This window comes from Pteropus vampyrus, unplaced genomic scaffold (genome assembly GCF_000151845.1).
Source record: "Pteropus vampyrus isolate Shadow unplaced genomic scaffold, Pvam_2.0 Scaffold484, whole genome shotgun sequence".
Taxonomy (NCBI): domain Eukaryota; kingdom Metazoa; phylum Chordata; class Mammalia; order Chiroptera; family Pteropodidae; genus Pteropus; species Pteropus vampyrus.
The window spans coordinates 436,678-447,979 of record NW_011889265.1 but is presented as its reverse complement, the minus strand read 5'-3'; the positions used below and the strand labels follow the sequence as shown (position 1 = coordinate 447,979).

The 11,302-nt window shown below is 56.9% G+C and overlaps 1 long non-coding RNA gene across 1 annotated transcript; it reads right to left on the bottom strand.

Annotated features, from left to right (window-relative positions):
- Positions 1-11: 11 nt before the first annotated feature.
- Positions 12-11,296, bottom strand: LOC111732718. Its single transcript, XR_002777666.1, has 3 exons — positions 6,215-11,296; positions 2,325-2,501; positions 12-1,654 (listed from the first exon to the last, which is right to left on the bottom strand). It is a non-coding gene; the product is annotated as an uncharacterized LOC111732718 (long non-coding RNA).
- Positions 11,297-11,302: the final 6 nt, after the last annotated feature.

Below are 11,302 nucleotides of genomic sequence, written 5' to 3'. Positions count from 1 at the left end.
TCCCCGTTTCAGGTGAAGGGGTCTTGGGTTTGTTCTTCGGCCCTGTGCCCTGCCCCTTCCTGTTCTCAGGCCGGAAATGCCCTGGACGACGGGTCAGGGAATATTCATTCACTGGCGAAGGATCGGGAGTGGAAACGCGGGAGCCCGGCTTTCGCAAGTCGAGTCTTCTCAACAGGAAAGGTGATTTCAGAAGCTCAGACACTTTCACAACGAAACCCAGCCCACGGGGCGGTGCCGTCAATTCGCCTTTTGGAAGAAGCCCGGCAACCCCATGTTTCTCTGAGTAGGGACCAAGGGTGCTGCCACGACAAGGCCACCCCGGCCCAATCCCTCCTCAGGGAAAAGGCAAACAGCTCCCCGCCCACGGCAAAGCCTTCCACGGGCTCGCCACGTTCGGTTACCAAAAAACAAATCTCATTCGTTCGGGATCCCGCCTTCCCAATTAGCCGTTAGGCATCTAAGCCCTGTAAGGAATTTGCTTTACAGAACCAAAGGCCAGACAACCAGAAAGGTTTCTCTGACGTCGAGGCCAAATTTCCTACAAAAAACACCAAATCTGCTCCAGAAAAACGCATTATTTCCCGAAGGCCTGCTTCTCCAGTTCTAAGTGCCGTGCCCCGAAGTCGATGGCCAACGAAACCGGCAGAAAAAATGAAAAGGCGAGTTACCTGCTCTGTGGGTTGAGAGAGGGCAAGGCGTGGACCCCAGCCGTGGTCCTGCGGCTGGCTCCACCTGTCCGACCTGTCGGCCTTGCCGCCGCCTCCCGGCCTGGCATGGCTGCGGGGGCAGGGCTCGCTGCCAGCCCACTCACCTGTGGACAGGTGCCAGCACACAGGTTCCTTCCCCTCTCCTCCCACCCCGTGACCGGCCCGCCCTTCCCAGCCCCAGCTAACCAGCCCCTGGAACATCGCTCCTGAGTCATGTGGACGCTACACTCCCCGCGGGTGGAGAGGAAGAACAAAAGGGAAGAGGGAGGCGGGGGTGGGGGGGGTGAGGCGGGGGGGACCCGGCCCCCAACCCCACCAACCGCCCGTGGTGATGCTCAGGAGGTGTGGCCGGGGAGGACCAGGAGTCGAGGCCCTGCCAGGGGGACATCCGGGTCCCATCCCAGGGCTGCTCTCTCCCTGGGTGGCTATCTGGGAGGCAGCTTTGCTCCCGCAGTCAGCAGACGGGTCCTGCGGACACTGGAATCCGGAAGGCTCAGAGCCCTGCCAGGCGCCGGCACAGGTAAAGGCAGGGAGCAAAGGGAAGTCCCCGGGGCACCAACGCTGCTCTGAGCACAGAGACCCGCCCATCCTCTTGTCCCCGGCCCTCCAATGAGATCGCCGAGCGCCTGGGGTCCTGTCTGTCGTGTGAGTAGGGGTCCTGTCTGGATGCATTCACCAAGTGCTGATGGGCACAGCGCGTGGGGCTGGTGGCACTGGGCCCAGCAGCATCGCCGCCTTTTCCTGCCGTCCAGGGCCGAGAGTCCTCGGCAGCCAGATCCAGCTTCTCTTCCCTTTTCGCTCTCCAGCCCCGACGCCCGTCGAGCAGTCGGTTGTGAGCCTGGCAGCCCACAGCTGTCTGAGTGCAAGGTCACTGACAGGCCTGGGCCATCCCAACCACGGCTCAAGTTCAAACCTCTGCTTCAGAGGGGGCCGATTAAGCTGAGCCACTGCAGAACAGAAAGAGCGACACTGGAGGGAAGCCACGGGCACCCCGAGATCTTTCGATAACTGGGGTTTCTGCGTGCAAAGCAGATGCTGAGACCTACACTCCCTAGGAGAAAACCGGAGCCCGCTTCCCGAAGGAGACAGTGAAGCGGGGGCGGCGGTTCGGACCACCCCGCCTTCTTCCTCCGCTGACAGCCTCACGCACCTAGGCGGGAAGAAGGCTGCCTGGCACGGGCATGGCCTCGGACCTCAGGGTTGGGTCAGTCACTTCGTGAAGCCCCATCTCCAAGCCAGCGGCTCTCTCTGTGACCCCTGAGGGGCTGGCAAACAGCCTGGGTATTGCTCAAGGAGCCCGAAGCACAGCAGTAGGGGCATGACTGACCTCGGGAGGGTCCATCCTGGGCCCTGACTCCTCCTCCTGGCTCCCAGACAGCCAGTCCGCTGCCCTCCTCCCCCGCCAGTCCTGGGTCAGAGGCCTGAAGAAAATCCCCAAGCCCTGGCCGACTCCAGCCGGCCCCGGCCCTTAGATCCCCAGCTGGTCACCAGGCTAAGGCTGAAACTAAAGAGAGAAAAACGCTTGGCGCTTTCAGAAAACTGAACTGCAAAGGCCTCACGGCAAAACCGTCAGCAGGGGCTCTGCCTGCCCTTTAAATTAGCGAGGGATATATTTACCGAGTGGAGCCAGAAGAGACGTTGAGGCCTTCTGCCTCCGATTTAGGAGACAAGAGTCTTTTGAATTGATGTATGAAGTCCCATGATAAGTCATTTGGGATCCCCCAAAGTGGAGAGGCTGCTTGTGGTTAGAGCTGGGTGAGTCAAACAAACAAATGAGCCGATGAGCTCAGCTTTCTGGAAACAGAACAGAGACAGAGGCAGCTCGCGATGTGGAAGCGGTGGCCCCCGAAAGCCTAGTTCTGAACCCCGAACCCAGTGCTTCTCAGTAAGGGGCGATCTTGTCCCTCAGGGGACACTCGGCGATGTCTGGAGACATTTTTGGTTGTCATGGCTGGGGCTGGGGGGTGGGGTGCTACTGGCATCCAGTGGGTAGAGGCCAGGGGTGCTGCTAAACACTTCACAGTGCACAGGTCGGCCCCCTACCACAGAGAACGACCCCGCCCCAAATGTCAATGCTGCCATTGAGAGACGGTCATAACACAATGAAAACATTTTCTGTTCTTTAAAAGTCCTGGGCTAATGGTCACCTTTAGTCACTGGACATGTCCCTCAGTCCAGAGGGACACTGGTGGGGACACCTCTTACCTGCGGTGAGGCCAGGTGAGAACGGGGTCAGTAGCTTTGGAGGGGCCTCTGGGAACAGACCCCTGCCGCTTGGGGGAGCTGCCCGGGGTTCAAGTCCTCAGAACTTAGCCCCCTGCCATCAGCTTTGAAGACAGTGATGACGCTCTCGCCCTCACAGCAGACACCTCACCTGCAGCAGGTGCTTCCAGGCGGCAATGACCTTTCACATACTTTGTCTCGCCTGAATAAATAAAAGCCTCGCCCATAAAAGCGGTCTTTCTGCGTTCCTGACCTGCCAGACCAGTGGAACACACAGAGGTGTCACGTCCAAGTGCGTTGGGGGCGAGGAAGGGGGGTGATGGGGAAGGGAGGGCATGTGTCCACTTCACATCACACACAGGCAAGGAAGCTGAGAGACGACCCAGCCCCCAGCCAGCCCCCACCCCCATGCTGAGTCCAGCCAGACTCCCCACCACCCCGACTGCCAGAGACGCGCTGAGCTGAGCGTAGGGAACACCTGAGTAACAGGACTCCCGGAGCCCGAGGCTCTGGAAACATACGAGCGCCTCCCACTCTGGAGCTTTTCCTGGCCTGCTATGAGGCTCAGCAAACAGGCAACAGAAACCACGGCGGGCTGGGTGGAGGGAAGGAGACACGCCCGGGGCCCGCAGTGGCCACCACTGCGGGGCTGCTGGGGACAGGCAGGCCAGAAACGGGCCAGAAACGGGCCAGAAACGGGCCAGAAACGAGCCCTACCTGTCAGCTTCATCCACCTCTGGGTTGTTCGAGTGTTGTTACTAATTTTATAATTTTAAAAAGACGTTTAAAAAAAAGCAAGAATGAGGGCAGAATATGTCGTACCCACGCCTGCTGTCCTGGGAACACAGCTCGCCTGCCCAGGAAACTCTCCGTGCAGTCTGGCATGGGCTGCTGATCAGGGTCCCCAGACCCCACATAATGCCCCAGAGAGACTGCAGAGGCCAGATGGAAAGGGTGGAGGCAACGGGACAGAGAGCCCCTCTCTCCAGCTAACCCCGGGAAATGAGAAAGACCAGCCCTGCACCAGGCCAGGCGCCCACGCGAGAGAGAAGCCACGGGCCCGACACCCCCACGTCTCCTGCCCACATCCCCGCGCAGGTGGCCTTCGCCATTGAGGATCCCCTCAGACTGTGACAAGGTTCTGGATCCACTGTTCACCCGAAGTTCACGATAAGGAAGAAAGTCGTGTGTGGCTAAAATGCACCCCACCACTCCCGCCCAGCCTGCAATTAGAACGAGGCACAGCCTCCCGGAGCTCCCATGCTGGCCACTGCTGCACCCCACTTCCCAACCCTCAGAACCCCGGATCCGGTTTGCCAAGCCTGATGCTCAGTGTTGTCGCTGCTCCTAAAAACTTACTTCTCTCCCCGATGAGAGCTGCAGGCTCCCCTCCGCTGGCTCTGCTACCCACGGCCTGCTGGAAAACTCACACGAATGTGTCCCCAAGACCTTCCACCTCCCCAGGTCCCCTGTCCTACCAGAGGAGCCCAGACCCTAGGAGACAGGGCCGCAGCTGGCTGGGCAGGGGCTGACCTGGAACCGAGCTGGGACACCGCACATGCTCTGACATTGTCATGGCATCTGCTGTCACTAACGTCAACTGCGACAGTAGAAATGCAACATTTGGCCATAACAACGTTACATTTTAACGATACAGTGCATATTGTAAACTGCTGTAAAGAAAAGATGGATAAGCTGGCAAAATAACAGCCACTTCTGTGCCACAGAGGTGCTGCCCCACGCAACAGGGAAGCAGCTTCCTGCAGCCCAGCCCGGGGGCCTGGCACTCCAAGAAGGCTGCCAGCTCTGGGGGTGGTGAACCGGTGATCTGGGGTACAGGATGGAAGAGAGGGAAAGAGATACAGAAGCCAAGCAGACACGAATTCACTGCACCGGGCAGTTCACTGATGGGGGGCCTCCTTCCTGCCCTCCCAAGGGAAGGGCCCAAGGAAGCGCATGGGGACCCACTGCCCAAACGTGGTCGGTCAGCTCCAGGCTGGCCCGAGAGAAATTACAAAGGAAGAATGTCTGTGGACCCTCAAGTGCTGTCCCTTCTGCTCCTGTCCCCACGTACTTTCCACCTACACGGTCAAGTATGCCACGCCTTTAGACCGTGCCCGACTCCGGTTCACTGAGCGAACCTGCCCTCAGAAGCACACCAGACACCTGGACACGCCCACTGGTCAGCTGAGCGGGAGCCTCGTCCTGTTCAGGGGATTTCTGCATTTGAGGGTAGAGTCAATTTGCTGTCTGGCTTAAGCCAAAAGAATGAGGCTCTAATTTTTAATTTTCAGCCACAAACCAGCTCGTTGAAGGAGACAGAGTAGGCGTGGCCATGGGAGATTTTTCTGGGATCCCAGACCAGGGCCTTCTGCCCACTCAGATGCCGGCTCTCCTGCTTCTGGGGCTTGGGCATCCTCCCTGCTGGACCCTTACTTGTGTCCTTCAGGCCATGGTCAGCCCTCCCTTCCTGAGAGAAGCACAGTACACCCCGGCTGTGGGGTCCCAGCGCCCACCTCAAGCATCGCCCCCGTCAGCCTGTCACTTGTCCCTCACCTCACTAGACACACGGGGTGAGCTTCCTGTTTGTATTCTCAGCACCTAGCACAGGAGACAGCACACAGCAGACGTCAAGACAGGTCTGCTGAAGGAGAAAAGATGGGTGGGAGGCAGAAGGAAGACAGGCAGGGTCGCTGGCTAGCTCGCATGCAGAGTCGGAGCCCCAGGCTCACACCCTGCGATAGTCTAATCGCCTGGCTCAGTGGCAGGGGTGCCGTCGGTGCGGAAGGACGCACAGCACAGGAGAGGCAGCGGGTGGGAAAGTGTTTTAAAAACTGCAAGTGTAAGAATTTACGCTTACAGTTCAGACTGTCTCTGAGCACGCCTCGCTTCTAAGTTAACAGGGATCAGGACTCTTCCTAAGTTCATCTGTAAGCTGCGTACGTGGAACAGAGCGTACCACACCCCGATGTAAGCGTGAGGTCCCCAGCCCGTGCTCAGAGCGGACCTGAGACACCTCGAAACACCTGCGGGTGGAAGGCAGGGCCACACCTCACTTCACTTCTGCATCGTGCCACGCAGCACGGTGGTGGGCCGGGGGGTGAGGGTACCTGGACGTGCAGTGAATGAATGAAGGGATGAATACAGCAGTGCAGCAGCAAGAACAAGTGGCCCCACTATGTGCCAGGCACTGTTCTAAAGCCTTTCGCTGCATCACTGAAAAACGACCCCTTCCCCAAAGGCTATCCGCGCCAAACCCCCAAAACCTAAGAATGTGACTGTACTTAGAAAAATGCGTCTTTGTGGATGTGATTAAGACTCCTGAGATGAGATGATCCTGGATCACCTGGATGCGCCCCAAATCCAGCGACAAGTGTCCTTCAGGAGATCTGAGAGACAGAAGACAGACACACAGAGACGGTGACGTGAAGACGGAGGCAGAGACTGGCGTGAGGCAGCCCTGAGCCCGGGGGTGCCAGGGGGTGCCAGGGCGGCCACGAGCAGCGGGCGGAGGCTGGGAAGGGTGCTCCCCCCCAGCCTCCACACCTGTGAGAAGCCACCCAGTTTGTGGTGATTTGTTGCAGTAGCCACAGGAAAGTAATTAACTCCTGGAGTCACCAATTTACTCAAACGACTGCAACAAGAAGGGGGAGTGGGGTTTGGGGGGGTCCTCGAGGAGGGGAGAAGTAAGAACGAGGCCTGTGAGTGGCCTGACTCCCAAGTTCCTGTCCTTCCTCAGGAGGTACCGTGACCCCCTATATTGTGTTCTGAGAATATTTTCATATTCTGTTCATCAAGACTCTCCTTGGATAAACGCATCACCCCAACTTTATAGTTAGCTGTAACTCGAAGTAAATGACATGACTAATAACAAACGAAAGCAATAAATCAAAGCAATGCTTTGTTTTCAAATGACGCGTCTTCCTTCACTGCGATACTGGGTGGGGCAGGCTCGCCCTTGAGATCACTGATTAACTTGTACCTGACACTCAGTGCTAACCTGACATCAGGCTGGGGGGGTCTCTGACCCTACAGTAATTTAGAAGCAGCAACTCGAAAGGGAGGAAAAGGTTTGCTGAAATCAGATTCACTGACAGACCAAGGCGAGACAAGGGGCAGGGAACGAGAGAAGGAACGGCGATGGTGTAAGACACACCCCGTGACACGGCAAGGCCCTGTGCTTTGAGGCTGGGGCCTTCGGGCCACTGCGGCACACTACCCAGCACAGCCGCGCACGGCCATGAGCAGTCAGAGTGATCATGTGACTCAGCAGAAAAAGGTAAATCGTGTTTGTTCTTTTTTAAGCCGCATACTGTTTCCGCGTCTGCCTGTCCCCTCAGTGAACTCCAGGGTGGTTCCCCATCCTATGGGAATGAAGCCGCCCATGATGTCCCAAGCAGAGGGTGTCCCACCCTCTCATCTCGGTTAACTCTGCCCTGATGCGGTAGGGGACGTGGCCACCTCTGTGTCAGCGCTGGGCACGAAACACAGAAGGAGCACACCACGCGTGCCCAACATGGGCACGAATGAGTAACGGGTGAATTTGAGAGTTTTGATTAAATGTCTGAAGTCTTCACTGGGCTCTCCCTTCTCTCTCTGCTGACTCCGCCTGAAGCTTCTGTGGCTGTTTCTCTTCCATAAACTGCTAGGACCATTTAACCACGGAAACAGCCATGACAGTATCGGGGCCCTGGAGGGCAGGTCCTCACAATCCAGGGGATCAGGACAAAAATGTAAGAAATGCTGTGTCCTTAATTTTTTTCTTTTTTAAGGTTTAAACCGTTGACATGACAAGACACTTCAAGGACAAAAGAGCCACAAGCAGAATTAGAAACTGTGGTGGGCAGACCCTACAGTGGCCCAGACGACGGCGGCCTCCCAGTGCTGGCGCCCTCATGGAGTCCCCTCCCCTGGAGAGTGGGCGGGACCTGCCTTACTCTAACCAACAGAACACGGTGACGGTGACGGTGACGGAGGCTGATGTCGCTCGCGCTACGGCAGCTCGCTAAGTGCCTTCGCACCATTCCGGTCCCCGGTCCCCGGTCCCCTTTGCACCTTGCAGCCCTCCTCCATCACGGCTGCAGCAGAGTGACTCCGAGTCGCACTACGTGCCTTCGAGCCCTGGCCCTGCCACGACCACACGACCCCCTGCGCCTCAGTTTCCTCATATACAAGATGGACCAGGTAGGAGCTTCCTCAGAGCGTTGTTACAAGGATGGAATAAGGTAACGGCCCCATCCCGCGGTAAGAGCTCAGTGAACGTTTGCTATTTACGTCTTACTTACTTACCTGCTGTCGGCCTCGCTGGACGGTTGAGTCCGGGTGGGCAGCGACGGTCTGTCTGGCCCCCCGTTCCACGGCCTTGACTCTGACAGGGATGGAGGAGCATCTGTCAACGGATGACCTGTCTCATGAGATTCTCCTAGCAACTGCGTGGGGTAGGCAGCACAGGAATTCCTTATTCCGAGATAAGAAAACGGGTCGAGAGATGTTAAATTCTGGCCCAGGAAGTGAGGGGTAAAACAAGGACCATGTCACTCCCAATGTTCTTGATTTTTCTCCACTGCCTTAAATAACAACTTCTACCAAAGTCATTTTGACATATATTTAAGGATAAACCTAAGAGTTAGCCTCCAGGACGGTAATTAGGTGTCAAAGGCAACGACTCGCGTAGATGGACAGAATTAGTACACGGTCGGAGCTCGTGTTTCTGGAAGCATTTGGGAGAAGGTGCGATTCTCTGGAAGTGAGAGGCGGGGCAGTGCTTGCTCTTTTTTTTTTTAATTCAGTGTGGAATGCTGCGGTCGACGAGTGGCTCTGAGGGAATGAAAGTTTTGAAGTAGTTTGGGGTTAAATGGCTTTCGAGGGGACAGGCCAGTCCTCAGCGGGCGCCGAAGCGGGGGGTTCTGGAGTGCCACCGGTCCCCCAGTGCAGGCTCAGTCTGGAATATAACTTTGGGCCTGTCCCACCTCTTCTGCTGACTTAAGGCTCTGCCCAGATCGGGGAGGTGGGCACTCAGGGCAGAGAGCCGGCTGGGTGGTGCCCAGAAAATCTAAATTCAACACAGCCCCCCGCCCCCCCAGCTGTTTCTCAGAAGGTTATCAAGAATGTTTGCCTGTCTCTCAGGCTGGAGGTGAAGGATTTGAGCTTGGGTTTGAGCGGATAACTCTGAGAACCACCCCCTGGAGGAGGAGCCGTATTGTCAGTGGCCGACCACACGGACCAGGATTTTAAGTTTGTTTCACCCCCCGTCGCTGGCGGTGGGCTTCAGAATAAATGGGGCTATAGTGACAGCAGTCATGTCCACTTTCCAGCCCATTTTAATTCATTCTGGTGTGAGATGATGTGACAGCCTCAGAACATGTTTGACGTCAGGATTAGGAATAGATTTGGCTCAAGTCAGCTAACACCCCTCCCCCCACAGGGACACCCCCATCCCCCACCACGAGGCTGAGGCGGGGCCCAAGACTGGACTGGTAGACGGGGGCTCCATGTGTGGGAGCCCTGCCCCCACCATGCATTGGGGTCAGTTACCAGCTGCCCATGGGGGGAGTGGGGGGCAGGGTTACCCTTTTTCACATCTACCCAGGGCATTTCACTACATTTACATATCTGCAATATTAGTTAACAACAACACACAAGAAAGCAAGCCACGATTTTTAGGAGGTGAAAGACAAGGATATTTGCAATGCAAAAATCAAACAAACAAAAACCCCCAGAAGCCTCACTAGATTGTACCAGTGGAGAGGAAGGTTCTCCTGAGTTAGTGAGAGTATTAAACACCTGTGAGAGCCAGGCTTTCTCACTGATGACACCCAGGAGCTGCCACAGCAGCCTGCTCCACAGTTTATGTACATTTTCTAATTTATTTTATACCCTATGAAGTGGGTCCAGTTTTACAGATGAGGACCCAAACCCGGGAATGTTAGTCACAGCTGCAGAGTCATGCAGCTCGTGACAGAGACAGGTCCTTGACGCCATGTGCTTAGTGGATGCTGAGGTGCCTTTGAATGGAGGAAAAAAGATCCCTACTCGCTGATGGGCCCTGGCAGCTAGCAGCCTCTCTGCCTATCGCCTACAGCCAGGCCCAAATGGGAGGGGACAGCCCACCGACCTTTGACCTTCGTTCCGAAGGACTCTTCAATCACTAAAGGCGAGATTTAAAGGGGCCCCTGCCAGCCCTCCCTGACTGACCACACGTGAGTGGCCCGCATCACACACCCTGAAAGAAAAAGATGCCATTTCTATCAGTGCTGGAGCCAGTCCTCGCTTCTTCAAAGTGTGATGGGAACAGGTGTTCTTGCCTGCCCCGTCCTAACACGAGAGATGCTGCAACTCCTCGGTGGAGGCCACAGGTACAAACCCGGCAAGCACCGCTGGAGAGCTGGGGTGAGACTGCGCCCGCATCGCCCCCTGAGGAGGTGAGTCCCGAGGCCTCCCTGCCCCACAGAGACCTGAGAACACACCGCCAGGTGCCACCCTGAGGCTGCTTAACTCTCCGGGGTGGCTGGCGGGAGTGGGGCTGGTTTGCCTGGGGTCACCCGATATCGGAGAGGGTGAAGGGCAGGGAATGAACATGCGGCCTCCGGGGCAGGCTCTCTCACTCTCTCCCCACTGTCCCTGCCCTCTGGCCCCTGGCGGGACTAGGCCACTCCCCTCTGCCAACTCCCCCTTCACAAAAACCCTCCGCCCAGGCCGACTCTACCTGGAGCAGACTGCTAAACAGGCCTCGCACATTCCAAATTTTGCTAATAATGCCATTCCCTTCAATGCACCCTCCCTTTCTCTCCAGCTGTGCCAGAATCCTGGCTGCTCGCCCAGGCTCGGAGCAAATCCCACTTCCCATGAAATGTCCTGCCTCCCCAGCACGGGGAGCCCCTGAGATCCAGGACACTTACTATACTGTTACATTCCCCAGTTGGCCATTAGACACTCAGCACTGCCCAGCAGTCCTACATTTCATGCACGCATGCATCCGCCCTTCCGTCCGTCCATCCACCCATCTATCCACCCAACCAATATTTAGCAGGCACCTGCCATGTGCCAGGCGCTGTTCTGAAACTTCCCTTGTCCAATTCTCTCTCCCCATTCTCCAAGATGACGGTTTCCCACCTTCTGCTCCGCCACCCAGCCCCTGGGCAATCTCGCCAGGTCTGGTGGCATCGGATACCATCTTAGGCACAGGGACCCCCTGCCCTGGCCTCTCTCCTACACTCCGAGTTCCAACACTCAACACCATCTCCACTGGGGAGTCTAACAGGCAATGCGCTAGCCAGATCGGAACTCCAGCTCCCCCATAAAACGCTGCGGCCGGCTCCTCCCAGCTCTCCCCATCTCGGTAAATGATTCACCCATCCGCGCAAGCCACAAAC